This window comes from Capsicum annuum, chromosome 9 (assembly GCF_002878395.1).
Source record: "Capsicum annuum cultivar UCD-10X-F1 chromosome 9, UCD10Xv1.1, whole genome shotgun sequence".
In the NCBI taxonomy this organism is placed as follows: domain Eukaryota; kingdom Viridiplantae; phylum Streptophyta; class Magnoliopsida; order Solanales; family Solanaceae; genus Capsicum; species Capsicum annuum.
In genome coordinates this window covers 187,304,013-187,325,155 of record NC_061119.1, presented here as the reverse complement: position 1 = coordinate 187,325,155, position 21,143 = coordinate 187,304,013, and the positions used below count along the sequence as shown (strand labels likewise).

The 21,143-nt window shown below is 31.4% G+C and overlaps 1 pseudogene; it reads left to right on the top strand.

Moving 5' to 3' along the window:
- The window catches only part of LOC107841256, a 62,053-nt pseudogene extending 41,225 nt beyond the window's left edge, over positions 1-20,828 (top strand).
- Positions 20,829-21,143: the final 315 nt, after the last annotated feature.

Below are 21,143 nucleotides of genomic sequence, written 5' to 3'. Positions count from 1 at the left end.
TTCGGGTTAATTTAGTCAATAGGGAAGTAATAGAAGAGAAGATGTTCATCAACCTTCTTTAATAACCGGATAAACCCAAGAAGCTCTGAATATCGGTTGGAGTCATGGGTGCAGACCACTTTTTTAACCACTACAACCTTCTTTGGATCCATTATGATCCCTTCTCTAGAAATAACATGACCCATATAAGTCACAGTATTCAACCAAAACTCACACTTAGAGAATTTAGCATCCAATTATTTCTCCTTAAGGGTCTGCAACACTAAACAAAAATGATCAGCATGATTTGCCTCGCTCTTTGAATATACCAAAATATCATCAGTGAATACAATGACAAATAAGTCCAGAAACTAATGAAAAACCTGGTTCATAAGTTTCATGAATGACATATGGGTATTAGTCAACCCAAAGGACATCACCAAAAACTCAAAGAGACCATACCGAGTTTGGAAGGCAATCTTAGGGATATTCACCTCCCTAATCTTTAATTGATGATAACCCGATCGAAGATTAGTCTTAGAAAAAACTTAGCACCATAAAGCTGATCAAATAGATCATCAATTCTCAAAAGGGCATACTTATTCTTAATGGTCATTTTATTTAATTAGACATAATCTATGCACATTTGAAGGGACCCATCCTTTTTATGTATGAATAGAACTGGAGCGCCCTAAAGAGAAATACTAGGACAGATAAAGCCCTTATCCAGAAGATCTTTCAGCTGCTTCTTAAATTTTTTTCAACTCAGTTGTAGCCATTCTGTAAGGAGGGATAGAGATAGGAAGAGTGTCCAAAAGAATATCAATCCCAAAATCTATTTTCCTATTGGGAGAAACACCAGGAAAATCATCAGAAAACACCTTGAAGAACTCATAGACCACAAGGATAGATTGAAATGAAGGACCTTCAAATCTAAAATCATTAACATGCACTAAATAGTAGAGACACCCCTTGGAAACCAATTTTTAGGCTCTAAGATAATTTAAAAACCTTTCCTTGGGCCCTAGGGAACTACCTTCCATTCAATCACCAGCTCATTTAGGGAATGAAAACTGACCCTTCGAATCTGACAATCAAGGGAAACATAGTAAGAGTACAACCAGTCCATCATCAAAATCATATCAAAGTCTAGCATGTCCAACTCTATCAAATCCGCTAATATCTTCCTACCACAAATAGATACCACACAACCCCTATAGACTCTCCTAGATACATAAGAGTCACTAACCGGGGTGGATACAAAAAAAGATCTGAAATACACTCAGGACCAATACCAAAATTAATGGCCACATAAGGGGTCACATAAGAAATAGACTTGGGATCAAGTAGACAATAAACATCATAAAAGAAAAGTTTTATATTACCGGTAACAACATCGGGAGATACCGTCGAATCCTGATGAGTAGCAAGAGCATACAGACAGTTTTGACCAGCGCCGAAGCTAAAAGTAACACCCTTAGGTACTGAAGTAGAATAAGCAGCAACTGGGACCTTTTCTGCTTCCATATAAACATCACCTAGAGGATAGTTCCTCTTAAAGTGGCTAGGTTAGCCACATTTGAAACATTTATAAAAAAACCTTAGTTTCTGTACCTTAAGAAAATTTCTTGGAATTATAATCTCTGGACCAAATAAGACTCATTGTATGAGACATATGTTAGGGTATGGACGGTATGGTCCAATCATATACTAATCAGTATTGGTTGGTAGGATGGATTTTGGTTACTAGTATAGATACGACTTAGGGGTACGAGTCCTATTGGTGGTTACGGATTGTTTAGTTCCTTAACATAATCTTAGACTTAGTTACTTAGGTTGGATTTATGTATGAGTGGATCACCATGAGCCTTAAGCTAGGGTATGAGTCATTACCATGACTCCTTTAGTGGATAGTGTCTAAATGTTCCTTGGGTGTAAATCTGCCAAGGTACAGATGAAGGGTATGAATCATATGCTGTCAATACGGGTTGGTTGGATGAGTCATATGCTGGACAGTGTTTGATCCAAAGGTTGAGGCCGTAATATGAATGGAGGATACTGATCGTATCGGGGGGTACGACTCGTATCGGTCAATCGTATCCCTGTGATGGGATTTTGGTGCAACTTAAGTGGAGGTATTATGGACATTTTCCTACTTATCCTAATAGGGTCCCAGGACTTCTAACCTACTTGGAAGTTTATTTACCCTATTATTATATTTATTAACACTTAGAAACTCTTTCTAAATACTCTATAATTCTCTCAAGAGCTTTTAGGCAAGAGGAGCTAGGGTTTCAACTAAAGGATTAATTTAGGGCTTGTCTTGGTGATTTATTTCCATCATCATCTTGGTTTAAGGCATGTTCTCTTCCCTCATTGTTAATTTTACTTAAAGGCATGGTTTATATGAATATTTCCATGGTTTTACTATTACATAATTTTACTTTCATATATGATTTGGGGGTTTTGATATTAAATAGTTGGTTATGGTTTCCCTTGGTTTTAATTGTGCTTTTATATGCATTAATGATGATTTTGGATAATTAGATTGCATAAGAATGGTTTATTGGTAATTGAAATTAGTTTTGGTCATATTATACCCCCAATGTGTTTGAAAAAATACTTATAAAGATATGTTCATTGCATTGACTACTTTTAATGGAACTCTTGCATGTTTTAAAATCTGGTAAAAGAATTGTGCATGGTTTAAATGGATTTGAATGGTAAAAGGATAATTGGTTATGCTTGTGGGGAACATGGAAGTTTCCCAAGTGGTTCAATATCGTAATGGAAGGGCACTTGAAAGTCCCCTTAATCCTATAAATAGTTGACTATGGATGATACTTGCAAGTAAAGGTTGGTATGATAATACCAATATCACTGGCCTTAGTTAATAAATATATGCTGGTTTGGTTATTTAGAAATTGGTTTTAATTGGGGAATAATGGCGGGATGTGTAGAAAGCCGTGGAAGGTTAAGGTCCCGGGGGACCAAAACTAGAAACTCATATTTTCCAAAATGAGGTTGGTCTTGGTGATCGTGTGCATCACGTCACACTATATTTGGGGTATTTACTAGCCATCCTATGAGATACTTCCCTGTCCTGTGGCTACACACATTGGGTCTTTTCAACAGAGGGTGCTGAACTCATATAGCCTGTGGGTGGTTTAGGACAGCAAAGCTATACAAACCAGGTAAAGGTTTTAAAATTATACTAAACCCATTTCTTTTTCTCGACATTGTTATATATATATATGGTTGTGTGCATATGGATGGTTTTACTTGGTTTTATAAATGGAACTATTTTATCTTTACCCTGAGATCATGCTAGTGGTCACTCACTAACCCCGTCTACTGGCAGTTGTATACCCATGCTATGCAGGAACCGGCCATTATACTCCTCCTACATAATGATTAACTTGAGATAAACATGTGTACTAAAATGGTGAGCTTCCATCCTTTCGGAAGGCATCATTTCATGTTATGGATATTTCTAGACATTTTGATTCTATTTTGGACATTGGTTTTGGCTATGGTTGGGGGTATGTCCCAATTAGATTTCCTTAATCTTTTGGTTAGAGGCTTTGTGGTACTTCTATGGGTTGGAATGGGTAGGATCGGTATCGATGTCGGCCTTGGCATTGGAATAAGCCGAAGGGCTGATATCATTAGATGAGATTATTGGTTGTTCCATCCTATTTCATTTTGGGATTAATTATATTATATTTTGGAACTTCTTTGGTTATGTCCTGGTTTATGACCCTTGTTTGGTTTGGTCAGATTATTGGTATGAGATGGTTGGACTTAGTTGGGTTGGTCACGGTTGTGAACCATTCCCAGAGTCTTTATGTGAGTTCTTAGACTACTTTGTTGCACGCTCGAAATTCAGCCAACTCAGGGCAGGTGGCTATAGGTTGGTTTGGGAAATGGGGGTGGTCTCCGATCCTTCTCGGACATGGGATACCTATTATGAAATGACCCTAAGGCAGGTCGTCTAACCTTATTTCTCTCCTCATCATAGAAATCACTATGCAACTGTCCATAAAATCAACAAAGATGATGGGATAGAGCTTACAAGGCCCCACTTGCCTAAGATTAGGCACCTTGTACCTTAGGACAAACACCATTCTGAAGATGATGATCACCCAACGGATAAGGATAAAGACCACTGGCCATAAAGTAGGAAATAGAATTGCCCCACTTCTTCTTGGATCATTTTCCACCATCCCTACCACTTTGTTGCTGACCTCCACCTTGATCTGAATATTGAAACTTCTTATTCTGCCTTTCGCTCATCTCAACCTACTTCTTCTTTTTCTCTTTAACTTATTGCATATACACCACCAGCCTGGATATGTCCATGTCTTTGTTCAATAGAGCAGCCTTGCACTCTAAGACCAAATCACGAGGCAATCACAAAGAAAATTTCCTTATCCGAGCTCTCAAAGAGAACACCAACTCCAAAGCATAGTGAGACAGCTTCTGAAACTTTAAGGAATAGTCTATTACTGTTATCCTACCATGCCTAAGGTTTACAAACTCCTCAACCTCTACCTCCCTCAACTCCTAAGGAAAGAAGTGATCAAGGAAAGCACTGAAAAAGTCATCCCAATATGCCATTTTTGCCTCATCACCCCTCTATTGATCCCACTCATTATACTATTGATATGCCACATCTTTCAGCTAGTATGCAGAAAATTCCACACCCTCTGAGATAGAGCCATACATCACATAAAAAATCTTTTCTATATCATCAATGAAGCCTTAAGGATCATCCTCAACCTTAGAATCAGTAAAAACCAGAGGTTTGAGCCTCATAAACTGGCCAACTGTAGTGACCTTAGAAGAAGAAGCAACACCATTCTCACTCTTAGACTAGCAAAATTGAGAGGCCACCAATTAAGTATGCTAATAGATTGAATGGTGGAACCCAGTATTAGTCACATTACCCCTAGGAGCCTAAGGAGAACTAGTTGAATTCGAAGGAATCCCACGAGAGCCATAAAGAGCAGGAGCCCTCGACCGGTTTAAACCCCATAAGTACGATGGATCCCATCACCATTGTCCTCGAGTGGGACATAGGAGTTTCCTTAAGCATCAGATATTTGGGGAGGCATGATCTAAAAAGTGGACATAAGGGAATTAGAGGAGACTCAAAACCTTAGACTCTATAGCCCAAAAATAGATCACAAGAAAAGGGGAAACATTCCTAAATGCCTTGTAGAATCTCTCTTATAAGTGTGACATGCTTCACACCCTTAAAAGTGAATCTACTTGACACAACATTGTGGACACCCAATAACACCAAAACTAGTCTCTAATACCAACTTTGTCATGACCAAAACCAGGGCCTGGCTATGACGGGTATCCTAAGTCCACAATGGACCGAGGACTACCCCCTGAACCTAAACTAAACACCACACACTACCCACCAATGTCTGGATTCCAAACATATATCAAGATAGCAAAAAATAAGCTCAAAGAATAAAAGACATGTTTACAACCAATAATTGGCAACCGCTCCCAAAACAACCAACCAACACCACCCAAGTCCACAGTAATCTAACAAAGTCTCTATGCAAAGAAAACCAAAATTAATCTTGGTTGAGACGTGTCCTTGACTCTAACAGATGACAATGAAAATGATAATATTTATGATAATGTAAACTCTTAATTCTAGTCTACGAAAGAAATAAATGAAATATCTAAGTCTTTAGGAGAATGAAAGCTCACCACTTCACCACAACGAACCGACGAACCAAGTCGATCCATCGAACTCTGTGCAGGAAAAGTAGCAGTATCTTCGGTGCCTGTATCGTATGGGGATACAATATCTAGAGACGGATAGTATGGTTAACACTACTATGTAACTCGTGGATAGGGGACAAAATAATATTAAGTCAAACAATTTCAAATACCATATGAATCACATCATAATGCATATATAAATAATATGTCGGTATAGTGAACAAGGTTTAGCATGAAGTAAAATATTATCCTGGACTATGTAGCTCAACCGTCATAATAGGCACCCATGTGCTATCTGATTTTAGCTCCTCCTACTGAAAGGGCACCAGTGTGTGTTAGCAGAACGAACAAGAGAAAATCTGAGGGAAAGATAAAACCATCAAGGTAGCTAGTCATCCCAAAATATATCAAGTGTGACACATGCACTCAGGTCGTCAAGACCAAACCTCATATCGAAAAATATGAGTTTCCAGCACAATTCGTCCAAGACCCACACCTTCACAAATTTGCTACATAACCCCTATTAAGCCCAATTTAAAACAAGTTTCACATAAACTATTTATCAATCAATGAACCAACCGTTAAGGCACACCATAGGTATCGTCATACCCAAACACCTGTAAGCTTATCTCTATGCCCTAACAATCACATTAATACTTAGGAGAATGCCTCACTTCATTTGTTCATTAATATTAAAATCTTGAGGAAACTCCTCACCCCTTTGTTCATTAACATGATAACTAATTAGGATTTTAAAAATCCAAGTTCATTGGTTTACCAATCATGCAATACAATAACATAGGTGAGTAAGTAAAACTAAGTGACAATTTCATAATTCAAAGGCATTTACACAAGTAGGTTGAGGGAAAATTAATATTCAAAACCAATTTCAAATTTCAAAGGATTAATTTAGGGAAAACCATGACCCCTTAGTATATTCACCATATCCATGTACCTCATATGTTTCAAAACCATTAATAAAACATCAATAATGCATAATAATTTATAGGAAACCAATTTTAAGGAGCAACCATGTCAAAACCCTCAACCATGTTAGAAACCCACATTCAAAACCATCCAATAAAACCAATTAAATACATGCCTTCTGTAAAATAATAATTAGAAGAGAGTAACATGATTGAATTATCCAAGTTTATGGAAAGAACTCAACCCTTAAGCCCTTGTATGACCTACTTCTTGGAAACCCTAAGTATCTTGACCTTGAAGTTTTGAGAGAGTTTTGGGAGTGTTTAATTATGTTATGAATGAAAACCCCCTTTGTGTGCTTTATGAATAAGGGATTTTAATTGGGTAAGAAGGAAATTGTCCAAATTTTCCTCAAATTAAAAGTTGGAAGTTAGTCATCAGTGACTACGGGTCACTATACGACTCGTAGGGATTTGTTACGACTCATCACCACAAGTCATAGCTAATACAATTTCTAGGGAATATGCATTATTGACCATGCGACTCACCTAATATGAATCATAATGGGACCCTATGACTTGTAGGGTCCAGTCATAGTCAACCTAGAAAAATTTTGGGTACACACTAGACTTCCTACAATTCGCACACAATGACCCATAATGAGTCCTTACGACTCCTAGTGAGCCACTTGTAATCAGAGCAGAAGACTAAGTCACATAGACTGTCTAGGATATGATTTGGATCCAACAACTTATCAAGACTCCCTACAACTCATAGGGTAAGTCGCAGTCAGGACAGCGATTATAAAATTTTAGAAATTTTCAAGGGTCAATAATCCGAGGTTTTGTACATATGACTTTGGCTAAGTGCGCAATTTTCATGAACATGAATAAAATCTTTCAAACTTTAGAACATAAAGGCATTGATGGGATCCTTTTTGAGCCCATGTTCAATCCCATAACTTTCTGTAAGGACTATCTAAGAAAACTTTATCAGTAGGAATTTAAGCTTAACTATTTTTGTTACCTCGAAAATAAGGCAGAGTTGGCACGAATGGAGAAATGTACGAATCTACATAATTTTCTTAGACAATATATCTACTACACGATATGAGATATGAAAGAAGAAAAATATTTCTTAAATGCCCTGAAACCTCTCAAAGAAAAGTACAGACATCTCCATATCGTTCTGCAAGACTCTACTAGACACAGATTCATAGACATCCCAAGTCACTTGAACCCTTTTCTTTGATACCAAGTTTTTCACGACCCTAGACTACCTTCTAGTCATAGAACAGTGCTTAGAACCACAAGTTATCTCAAGCTAACTCATGTACTGGCATGATACTTGAGGAACTAATTTAATACATAATTGATCAAAGTTTATAATACTGAAATCTAAGAGAGAGAAACTTAAATTACAAATACTGACTCTGACTAACCATATATGAAGCCTTTATTAATATTTATTATAGGTAGCTGGGACATGCCTCCAGCTATTCCAAATCAATACATACGAATAAGAAAAATATAATAAAAGAATTGCAACGGACTTGAGTCCTCGAAATAAAAGAACTCATCACCTATTGGATGGAAACTACAATCTGTCTAACCCTGGTGTGTGGATTACATCTGGTACCTACATCATGAAGGAATGTAGCCACAAATGCATATATGAGGTCAACACTTTGGAATGTACAGAGTATGTGACACATGTAGTAAATCATGGAAATACTTAATACATGTTTTAAAACTGAGGGCATAAGATATTTGCGAAAATATGCATTTAAATCATGGTTGTATGTAAAAGTTGTAAGACTTAGTGAAATTTCTAAATCATGAGTTGAAAACATTTTGGTAAGCTGAGAAGCGGTAGAAACATGAATACTATATGTAAATCTTAAGTTAACGCTGAATAAGTTACAAAATCGTACTGAGGATCATGAATAAATATAGAGCATGAAAGCATGAACATGTAAAACAAATGCAAGACCAAGTAAAGCATGTGCTTAAATAATTTGTAACACTGAATAACTGATAAAACTGAACACTTGGTCATGTAAACCTGAGCTGATGTGGTCTAAATACTAAACTGAGACTATGATTTGTCCAATTGACTATGAGTTTTATTGTCCATTTAAGTATGTTTTATTTTGAAAAATGATAATTCTGGTTCTGATTAGACAAATCTTTATTTTTTATTTTTTATTTTGAATTTTGAAAGATCTATTAGTCATCATTTGTTGAAATAAAATTATGAGATTTGGCTAACTATTTCTGGCACATGACTTCTAGTGAAGCTACCACACTCCTCCCATGCATCCTAGACTAGAATGATTAAAAAAGATTTGGCTAAACCATTGTTCCAATAATTTGCATTATTTTATGCTCCAATTATTTCATGTTTCAAAAGTGTGTGGATAATTGGATCTCTGAAATATTACGCTGATATATGGCATCACTCACATGCAGGGGCGGACCTAGGTGAAATTTTGTGGAGCTTCAACACTCGTTAATTAAATTCAATATATATTAGGTATAATTCTATAAAGGATGTACAAAATTGATTTAAGATTTAGAAAAACACCTAGAAAATCAAGAAGATAAGAAGAAATGCTGAGGAAAATTTAGAAGCCATTTTACAAGATGAAATTGTTGAAGATAAAGTGTGAATGATGATGTTATTGGTTTGGTTAAATGAGCCATTTTTTAGGTGTAATATGAAGTAGAACATAGTTGGAAGGATCTATTGTTATGTGAGCAATATGGGCAAGTGGGACAAAGGGCTAGTTGTGAGGCGTGAGCTGGAAACTTTAGTTTATTCACAAATTATTGTGAACCACACAATAATTGCTTGCGCGTGGGGTTTGTTTTTTTTTTTTTTTGCTTCGGATAGTTTCAGAAATAAAGATAGAAAATGTAAAATATATGCAAATATATTATATAGATTACGAGTTAGAAAAGAATTTAATATTAACTAACCATGCAAATTATCCGAGTTATCCGCACTCTCCGCACCCCCCTACAATTGATATCAGAGCTATGTGTTATTTAATTATTCACGAGTAGATATGTGTTAATTATGAGAAGTGTTAATTTCATTGTTAATTATGAGCTATTGTTATCTTGTTAACTATGTTATTAACTATGAGAAAATCATTTAAAAATACACAGGCTTTTAAAGAAGTTAAAATAATTCTAAATAGTAATTATTCAGAATATAAGAAACTAAATAAAACAAAAGAAGACCCTCATAGGTTAGCTTACTTAATTACTTTGATATTTAGTATTGAGGCAAAATTAATAATCCATTTAAAATCTAGAAGAATGAGATACACACCACCTAATTATGATAAAATTAAATTTAGAGATCCACCAAAATATTATAAATATTAATGAATAGTATAGACCAATCTCAAAAATATAAAGAACTAAAACAAATAGTATCTGAGAAACGAAGAGAATTAAAAATAAGAAAAGAAAGACTACAATATAACATAATTGTTGGAGTATGTCAAAAATCAATAAAAGCACAAAGGGAAGAAATATCATATTTAGAATCACAAATAGATAATCTAGAATACATATATCAACATGATCTATACACTATCAAGTAGATAAAATGAACAAAGAAGAATTTATAATAGATGAAAAAACATATGAAAATCACGAAGGATTAAAAATACGAATAGTATTTTCTAATTTAGGAAGAAGATATAAGAAAATAGGTGAACATTTATATTTTATGTTAGAAAAAGAAGAATTAAAATTAGAAGATAAATTAGCTATGGTAAGAATAGAAAGAGAAAATGAAGAAATAGATAGGAAAAAAGAAATAGATAAAATAAAACAACAGACTACAGAAGAATACGAAAAATAGAAGAAACTAAAAATAATAGGATTGCCGAATTAGAGAAAGAACTACTAATGCTAAAAGATCTGTATGAAAAAAAAACAGAAAGAAAAAGAAGAAAAGGATAAAGAACAAAAATTATTAATTGAGATAAATCAATTTAAGAAAAATTAGAAAATAAAGAATTAGAAACTAATGAAATAGAAACAAATACAATAGATGCTGAAGAAATAGATAATTATGATTCAGAAGATAGTGAAATATATACAGAAATCTTAACAAATATAGAAAAGAAAGAAATTAATGAAAAACAAGAAGTAATTAATAAAGAAAGCTTAGGAAATACAAATATGGAAAGAAACACTCTTGATAAAAAGGACGATGAAAACATAATACCTAGTACATCAGAAATGAGAAAACCTACATATTATTATAAAGATAGGTTTAAAAGGTATAATCTAAAGGATAAATATAACAAATGGACACCAAAACAAATAATTAATAAAAATTATAACTTCTTATACTTAGACTGTGAAATAGATGTAGATAAAACAATACAATTGCGGATAGGATATATAACAAAATAATTATTAGAAAATGGTATAAATACAATAGATACACCAGAATATATAGAAAGAGCACTAATAGGAACCACAAAATTATGGTTTTTAAATTTAACTGAAGATAGTAAAAAGGTATTAAGGGCTAATAAAAAAACAAAAGAAACAACAGTAATTAAACAAACACCTATAGACATATTGAAAAAATATGAAATAGCTATAAGAGATGAATTTAGCAGTATGAAAACAGAAGAAGAAGAAGAAGAAGAAGAAGAAGAAGAAGAAGATGAAGAAGAAGAAGAACAAAACAAAGAAAAAGATACAAATAGAAATTTAATGTTAAAACTAGCAATATATAATATGTGCTATATAGATGAATATACGTATGCATTTAAAGAATACTAATATAAGGGAACATACAATACAGAATAAAGTAAAGAAGTAAGAAGATTCTATTTTAGTAAATTATCTGAGTCATTTAGTTCAAAAATAATAAAGAGTTGGGATGAAGCAAAAATAGTAGATACCTTAGGAGCAAGAAAAAAATTTCTACAACAATGGTATAGAAATCTATGTGAAAAATATAGAGAAGAAATAAAAATGGAAAAACATTAATAAGGAATTTAGCATGTTGCAAGGATAAAATAGCACTCCAATTTGGATGTGAAGAAAAATATTATAAGAAAAAAAAAACATAGGAAATATAAGAAGTACAAAAAGTCAAAATATAAGTATAAGAAACAAAGAAAAAAATATTATGTAAAAAATTATATAGAAAAAAAAATCTATAAAAGAATGTACTTGTTATAATTGTGGAAAACTAGGACATTTAGCTAGAGATTGTAAAATGCCTAAAGACCCCAAAAAGAAACAAATATCAGAAATAAAGATAGAAAATGCAGAATATATGCAAATAGATTATATAGATTACGAGTTAGAAACTGACGATAGTATTTATGAAATTTCAGAAAATGAAATAGATAATGAAATAGATAGTAAATCAGATGAATCACAAGACTGAAGAAGAAATAAAAATAATAACAAAGGAAGAATATTTAAATGAAGAAGGAACAAATCAGAAAATAATATTTGATAATAATATATTTGACGTGATAAAAGGAAAAGAATTAGATTTAAGTGTAGAAAAAATATTTAAAATACCAACAATAAAAAACATATTTAGTAGACGAAAAGAAGAATACTACGTTGTAAGCCAAAAAGAACATGTAATAGACTGTAGATATGCAAAAGGTAGAGCTAGTATACCACTAGTAACAAAAAGAATAATAAATAAAGAAATAAAGGATATAAAAAGTAAAGACCCAATAAAATACGTACACCTTGGAGGAACAGAAATATTAATAAAAACATGTTTTAGAGAAGGAATTGATACACCAATAGAATTATATTTAGCAAATGATAGAATTATAAAACCTATAGAAAAAGTATAATAACTGCTATAAGAGGAAATCTAATATACCAAAAATTTAAATTTATAATAAGTGCAAATTATTCAATAGCAACAACAGATAAAAACATAGATAAGTCATTAGTGCTATATTGGAAAATATCAAGAATAGAGCTAACCCCAGGAAGTAAAATATTTACAAAGATGTAAAAATCTATATGTATTAACAACAAAACATAAAATAATTGGAAGAAATAAAATTAATAAAATACAAATAGAAAGTCCTTTTGAACAATTTATAAAAACAATTGATAACAATGATTATAGTTACAAAGACATAGATATAGAAGCAGATTTAGAAATAATAAATGATAGAATAAGCACAAGAAAAAGAATAGCTTTTGAAAAACCAAAATCATCAGGATCATTTAAAAGAAAAAATTATGAAATAACTTCAACAGTTAATTTAAATCAATATTATATAACGGGAACAATAAATGAAAAAGAATATTTAATACTCCTAAATACAGGACAAGAAGAAAACCATATAGCAAAATACCTAGTGAAAAATGAAGAAATTAAATCCAATAGAAATATATGCCCAGATCTACCAAGAAGTTTAATAACTATTAAAGATACAACTGAAAAAAGAAATAATAATAGGAGTTAGAAAAATAAAAATAGAATTTAAAATAATGGAAGATATGCAAAAAACAAATATAATATTAGGGATAAAATGGTTAGAACAAGTAAAACCCGACACTATAGAACATACACAATTAACCATAACCTACAATAAGGAAAATTATTAATAAAGAGAGCTTTTAACATGAAAATATATGTACTTATGAAAATAATAGTAGAAGGATATTATAATAGATACTATACACCTATGATAGATACAGGAGCAGAAACCAACTTATGTAGATATAATTGTTTACCAGAAGACAAATGGGATAAGCTAAAAACACCAATAGTAGTCAAAGGATTTAATAATGAAGGAAGCTTAATTACCTATAAACCTAGAAATATAAAAGTACAATTATGGGATAAGATATTAACAATAGAAAAGGTCTATAATTATGAACTAACATCAAAAGATATGCTTTTAGGAATGCCATTTTTAGATAAACTATACCCACAACTAAAATACACTGGTACAACACCATGCAAACAAAAGGTAAGAGCAAAAAGAGTTATTAATAAAATAAGAAAGAAAGCTGATTGGATAAAAGAAGGTGAAAAAATCACACAAAAATTAAAAAATATAAAAAAATACGGAAGACACAATAGAACTAGTTATATTTTCAATAAATAAAGAAGAAATAACTATATTTTCAATAGATAAGGTAGAAATAATAAAGAAAAAATTAAGACAATTATAAAGTGAAGATCCATTAAAAGGATGGAAAAAACATAAAACTATTGTAAAACTTGAGCTAATAGATAAAACTAGTATAATAACCCAAGAACCATTAACATATAACTTTGATGATTTAAAAGAATTCGAAATGCATATAGATGAATTATTAGAAAAATAATACATACAAAAAAGTAATAGCAAACACAATAGCCCAACATTTATAGTAAATAAACACAGTGAACAAAAAAGAGGAAAAAGTAGAATGGTTATTGATTATAGAAACCTAAATGTAAAAACTATGATATATAATTATCCAATACCAAATAAAATATTAAAAATAAGACAACCACAAGGATATAATTACTTTAGCAAATTTGACTGTAAATCAGGATTTTACCACCTAAAGTTAGAAGAAGATTCTAAGAAACTAACTACATTTACAGTACCATAAGGATTTTATGAATGGAATGTGTTACCATTTGGATATAGAAATGCACGGGTAGATACCAACATTTTATGGATAGTTATTTCAAGCAATTACCTAATTGTATAGTATACATAGATGATATACTACTATATACAAAAACTAAAGAGGAACATTTAAAATTATTAGAACAATTTGCAGGTATAATAGAAAATTCAGGAATAAGTCTAAGTAAAAAAAAAAGCAGAAATAATGAAAAAACAGATAGAATTTTTAGAAATACAAATAGATAAAAGTGGAGTAAAAATGCAACAACATATAGTACAAAAAATAATAAATTCAAAATAATAATTAGATACAAAAAAAAAATTACAATCATTTTTAGGATTAGTAAACTAAGTAAGAGAATATATACCAAAATTAGCAGAAAACCTAAAACCATTACAGAAAAAATTAAGGAAGAATGAAGAATATAATTACAACGAAGAAGATAAAAAAACAAGTACAGAAAATAAAAATATTTTGTAAAGAATTACCAAAATTATAATTTTCAGATGAATTTTTTTTTTTACATATATAGTAGAAGCAGATACAAGTGAATATAGTTATGGAGGAGTACTTAAATATAGATATGAAGAAGAAAAATTAGAACATCATTTTAGATACTACTCAGGAACGTTTAATGAAACAAAAATAAAATGAGAAATAAATAGAAAAGAATTATGCTCATTATATAAATGTTTATTAGCATTTGAGTCATATATTGTATATAACAAGTTTATTGTACGAACAGATAATACACAGGTACAATGGTCGTGAACAAGAAAAATACAAAATTCAGTTACAATGAAGGAAATTCAGAGATTAGAATTGAATATATTAAATTTTACATTTACAATTGAAGTAATCAAGACTAACAAGAATGTTATTGCAGGTTACATATCAAGACAAAGCTACCCAAATTGGTATTACAGAAGACAATACTCTAGAAAAGATACTCAAAACCCTAATTACGCTTTCACTGAAAGTGGATAGTATGGGAAATGAGATAGAAAAGCTAAAGACTAATGAAGTTAAACTGAAGTCTGAAGCTATGACTCAGATAACTCAGCAGTGTGCAGAGAAATGTCTATCGGAAGACAATAAAATTCCAGAGATAGAAGGAGAGGTTGGGACACTCCAAAAAATCCATAACGTTTATCAATCTACTCCTGAAGGTACAAGCAAAGGAGTTATAAAGAACCCAAATATGAACTTGAACAAAATATTTGATAAGTCATTTATACCAAAAACACCAAAAGGCCCTTTGTTTATACCCTCACAAACTATTACATATTTAGATAGCCTAAACCAAGACAAGAAAGCTTATAACCACATAACCAAAGCATATATTGAAAACATCCACCAAATACAAACCTACTTAAACCTTAAACCCAGAGCTACAAGCATTCAAGAACCAAATACGAACTATATAACCCAAAAGCTACAAGGATATAATAAGTTAATTGTATTACCAAAAACTAACCCAAATCTAATTAAAACATGTTTCAGTTATGGACTACTCAATACTGTATATACTCAAGATGGAAGTGAATTATCTGCTATACCAGAAATATATAAAGCAATTACCACTTACAAAAATATAACCAAGGGCAACCTATTTCTTGTAAAGTTCTATACGGCACCAGCAGAGATATTATATGATGAAATTAAACTAGTTATACAAGTTGTGAAGATCGGAATGGCCCGAGATATGATCATACCCGAAGATATTCAACAGTAAGTTGAAATACCCAAAATAGATATACCAGATTTTTATGCGAATAAAAGAATTATTGGAATATCCACAATTATCCAAGAATTAGCAAATAACTACCTAAACGGGAATCCAATATGGAGTTATTATTCAAGAAACCAGCTAATGATTTATTCAAATTCAATAGAGTTAAGACAAGCAGATATGGAGAAAGTGCAAAGATGGATTATGACACTACTTAATCCAGAGAAACGACCAACTACCAGAGCAATTAAGGAAAAATTTATTTCAGATGAATTATTGACAAGATACTATAAATTAACAGGGCATAAATATCCAGACCATCTATGTTCGAGATGTAACGGAGAAGATAACATTATTCCAGAATTTCAACTAGAATAAAAGAAGATAAGGACGCTAGCTGGAAGATATACGACAAAAGATATAAAGCAACACGGACCGATGAAGAAATAATAAAAGCAAGGAGACAAAGCATTAAAGTTATGAAAATACAATATGAAGGATGAGATAATTTCTCTTAACTTTAGATACATAATTTTTTATGTAATATTTATCAGCTTTTAATAGCTTTGTTGACTTTTTTTTGGCAAAAAGCCATTATTAGCTTTGTTTTTTGTAGGATAGCTTTAAGACTTTCTTTTTGTAAAGTCTTTTCTACTTTTTAAAAGATGACAAATGTAAAGTAGGAATAGTATAGAATAGTATACGCGTTTTCTCTTTTTAGATTATAAATAGAAGAAACATTTGTTAAGTTAAGGCAAGACTTTCTACATGGAAAGCAAGCCTTCTTGTACACAATAAAATTTTCTCTCATATAATCAATAAAAATATTCAGTTTTACACTAAACTATGGATGAACAAAGCACAGATTTATTAAATCTACCAAAACATGTATTTTCATTTATAATTATGAATAGCTAAATTCATAAATTCCTGACAATCATAAGTATAATAAAATAAGCTTATGTTAGTTACTTTATAGTAGAATTCTTCGAAGAATAGTATGTTAAGAATTTTATTAGCAAAGTGAAAAAGGAGAAAAATTTCTAGAACTATGTCATCCTAAAGGTGAAGCCGGTGAGGCAAAGAAGCTGTGATAGAGGAGTAACCAGAGTAGAGGCGCTGTTTAGGAAAAAAGTATCTAGATTATCATGCTAATAGTGACCAAAGAACATGTTATTTAAGAATAATCTAGTATATAGTGATCTAAGATGATCATATTTTGTTATGTATATGATTGGAGAGAATATTTTAAAAAATAGCATCATATGGAAAAGGAATAATTATTTACCTGATGAAATAATAGATGAATTTAAGATACTTGTTTTATATGTACTTAAGGATATAGAGATAGTAGATATAAAGAAAATTATATGGGAAAAGGTATTTGATATTGAAGATGAAGAATTAGAAAATTGGATAGAAGATGAATTAGAACAAATACACTTAAGTGATGATATCTACCATTCATACCTAGATAATTACTATTCAGACGAATATTATACAGATTAAAAAATGTTAGAATATATTAGAAGAATTAGAGAAAGATAAAGTTGGATATATGAAGTAATTAATTACAGGAATCAGCTTAAAAGAGATTAAAGACAATTAGAAGAAAGATTATTTAGAATAAAATTAACCTTAGAAAAGGGAAATACAAATGATAGTTTATATAATACTATACATGAACAACAAATGTTAATGGATCACATAGATAACATAGAATTACACATCAAATATAGTACGATTAGAATAAGTTATTACACAAAAATTTATAAAATTACAACTACCATAGGATAAAATGATAAGCTACGAATACTTAGAATATTGGAGAAAAAATATGGAGCAAATAAGATTAATAGAAATACTTATGAAAAAGAATCTACTTGACTACATAAAAACTAGAAATATGGAACATATAGTATACCTTAAAAATAATATAGAAGAATTAATAAGGTTAAAACAAATAACTAAGGAATGCTATGACATAGCATTTCAACAAACATAATTATTTGCATAATCCGCATCCCCCTATAATTGGTATCCTCCACTTTGGCTTTATCACGCTAATTTATCTGATTTGTAAATAAAATAAAGAATTGGAAGCAACGTTTGCTTAGAAAAGTATACTCTTTCAGTTCGATTTTAATTTTCATGCTTACTAAAATTACTGATTCAAAATAAAATTATCATTATAGAAAATTAAGATATAATTTATTATTGATTTTTCAACGTACCTATACTAAAATAGATGTGATGAAAGATTAATGTGATGAAAAATGGATATTGAGATCACATAATAAATAACGATAATTTAATTAAAAAAATCCTTTTAATTAATGTTTTCTTAAGGGACGTTTAAATGAAAAATGAGTAAAAATGAAGAGAAGACTCTGTAGCTAATTAAGGGCTTAAGCATTTATATTAAAGGAATTTTGAAGGAAAAATGTTTATAAAACTATTTAAACTATTGAGATCATATTATAAATAAGAATAATTTTATCAAATTATCTTTTAGTTAATATTTTCTTGAGAGATGGACAAATAAAAAATATGACAAGTAAAATGGATGTGAGAGGGTAGAGCAATACCAAAGAATACTTTGGAGCTAATTAAGAGATTTAGGATTTTTATTTGAAGGAACTTATCAGAGTAGATGTTTATAAAACTATTTAAACAATTTATATATAAGTAAGGAGAAAATTAGTCAATTTTTTAATATATTAAGGATAAATATGTTAGAAAATTATTTTATAAAAATCAAAAAAATAAGAGATAAACGTAATTTAATATTATAAACCACAAACAGGTTAAGGAAACCAAATCTAAAGATAGATCTCAGAAATTATCTCTCTTTTTCAATGAAAGTAAGATCTAATTTTGATTACCACATTCTAACATGTCCGTTATGAGATATATCCATTAGGATACGGCAATTCTGATAAACGGGAGGACATGTGAGTTAATTCCATGGTTTACTGAGTACTTTATGGGTTTTATTTTGAATTTTTTTACTATAAAGTATAGTTTATATTTATTCCATTTCTTGGACATTGGAAAGAATTGGATCTGAATAGCATGTAACAGCTGCCTGCTATCTAATTTTGAATTCAAACACAATTAACTAAATTAGAAAGATAAAGATCGTTTGGTAATTTATACTACCGAAAAATGGGCAGAAAGTTGGATGGCTAAACTATGGTGAAAACCATGTCTCAGATTTGAAAAACTCTCGGTAGAGATCACTCCTCTCTTTAATAGATTTTATACGGCGTAAGTTAGATCAGTTAGGTTAATGGTCATACCAATGAAACAAAAGAAAAATTCCTCCAATTAGGGGTGTGATGGAATAGAATGAATATGATTCCACCACCCAATCACGATATTGAGTCCAGCCCCTCAAAATAAAGAAAACTTTGATAGGAAGCACTTCCTTCTTCTATAAACCTTACACGATTTGAATCTCAATTGATTAATCTAGTTTATACCAGATGGTTATAATAAGACTAGTATATATTTACCAACATTTTGTATTTATACCATACTAAGAAATGTAAATCATTTGGCCATATGCAGACATTGAAGAGATATTAACTTCACTTAGATTATTAACTATCAAGGCGAGGGGCGCAGTCAAATACAAGAAGGCGGTAGAGGCCTCACGCTCACTCTTGATAAACTTTCTGGCTCTGGTTTTCAGTCCAAAAATGAGTTTCTTTTTGGAAGGTTCGATATGCAACTTAAACTTGTTCCCAGAAACTCTGCTGGCACTGTCACTACTTTCTTTGTAAGTTTGACGTCTCTTATTAAAATTTGAACTCTAATTAATATTCTAATTCTTAATTATATGTCATTATGCTCACGGTGAATTGTTCTGTCTTTTTGTTTGTTCTTTCATCAGTTGTATTCACTAGGGCAGGACACGATGAGATCGATTTCGAGTTCCTGAGAAATGTCTCTGGCCAGCCTTACACTGTCCATACTAATGTGTATACACAAGGAAAAGGAAACAAAGAACAACAATTCCACCTTTGGTTCGATCCAACTGGCGCATTTCACACTTACTCCATTGTCTGGAACCCTCACCGCATAGTGTAAGTTACCAAGATCACCTCACTTTCATACTTTGATTTCAACTTATACACACTTACCGTATAAAAGGATTTTACACTATCAAATCGCCTAAAAGACTACAAGAGTATAGGTAGCCCACTCGTAATTAAGTGGGACATTAACATTCTGGAAGATCGATAGTCACCAACTATAAAAGATTAAATTACACTGATAGTACTATTGAAAATGTCACATCGTGGTCAGTGTATCCAATTTTTAGTCCAAATTCTTGTAATTCCGTTAGTGTACATTTTATCTTACCAATTCTTTTTTATTATAATCAGGTTCTTAGTAGATAACAGCCCCATCATAGTATTCAACAACCATGAAAGCATTGGAATTCCATTCCCAAAGAGCCAAGCAATGAGAGTTTACTGAAGCTTGTGGAATGCAGATGAATGGGCTACACAAGGAGGCAGAGTCAAAACAGATTGGTCACTTGCACCGTTCACTGCTTATTACAGAACATCAACATTGATGGATGTGCTGTATCATCAGGCACCTCTTCGTGTAAGTCCACGAACAATGCGAAGCCATGGCAAACACATGAACCTGATGGTAAGGGAAGGAATAGGCTCTGATGGGTGCAGAGCAAACACATGGTTTACAATTACTGTGTGGATTCTAAGAGGTTTCCTCAAGGTTTTTCTGCTGAATGCAAGAGTTCAAGATTTTGAGAGAAGAGATGAGATTGTGTGAAATTCTTTATTCTTTGTATTACCAATAAAATGTTTTGTTGGTTTACTTATTTTGTCGTTGTGTAATTTGAATTCAAGTTTTTCTCTCTTATGGAATTACTTGGTTACTACAATCTTATATCATGTTTACCCTTTACCTATCTTGAATTGAATAACTATGACATTTGTTCAACTTTTGGTTCATTAATATCCTTGTCATTAGCAAATCCTTTCGAATTTGTACTTATCTCAGCATGAAATGTATGGACTCTGCATGTCCAAACACTTTGAGAAGAAAAGTTCAAATTTATCCTT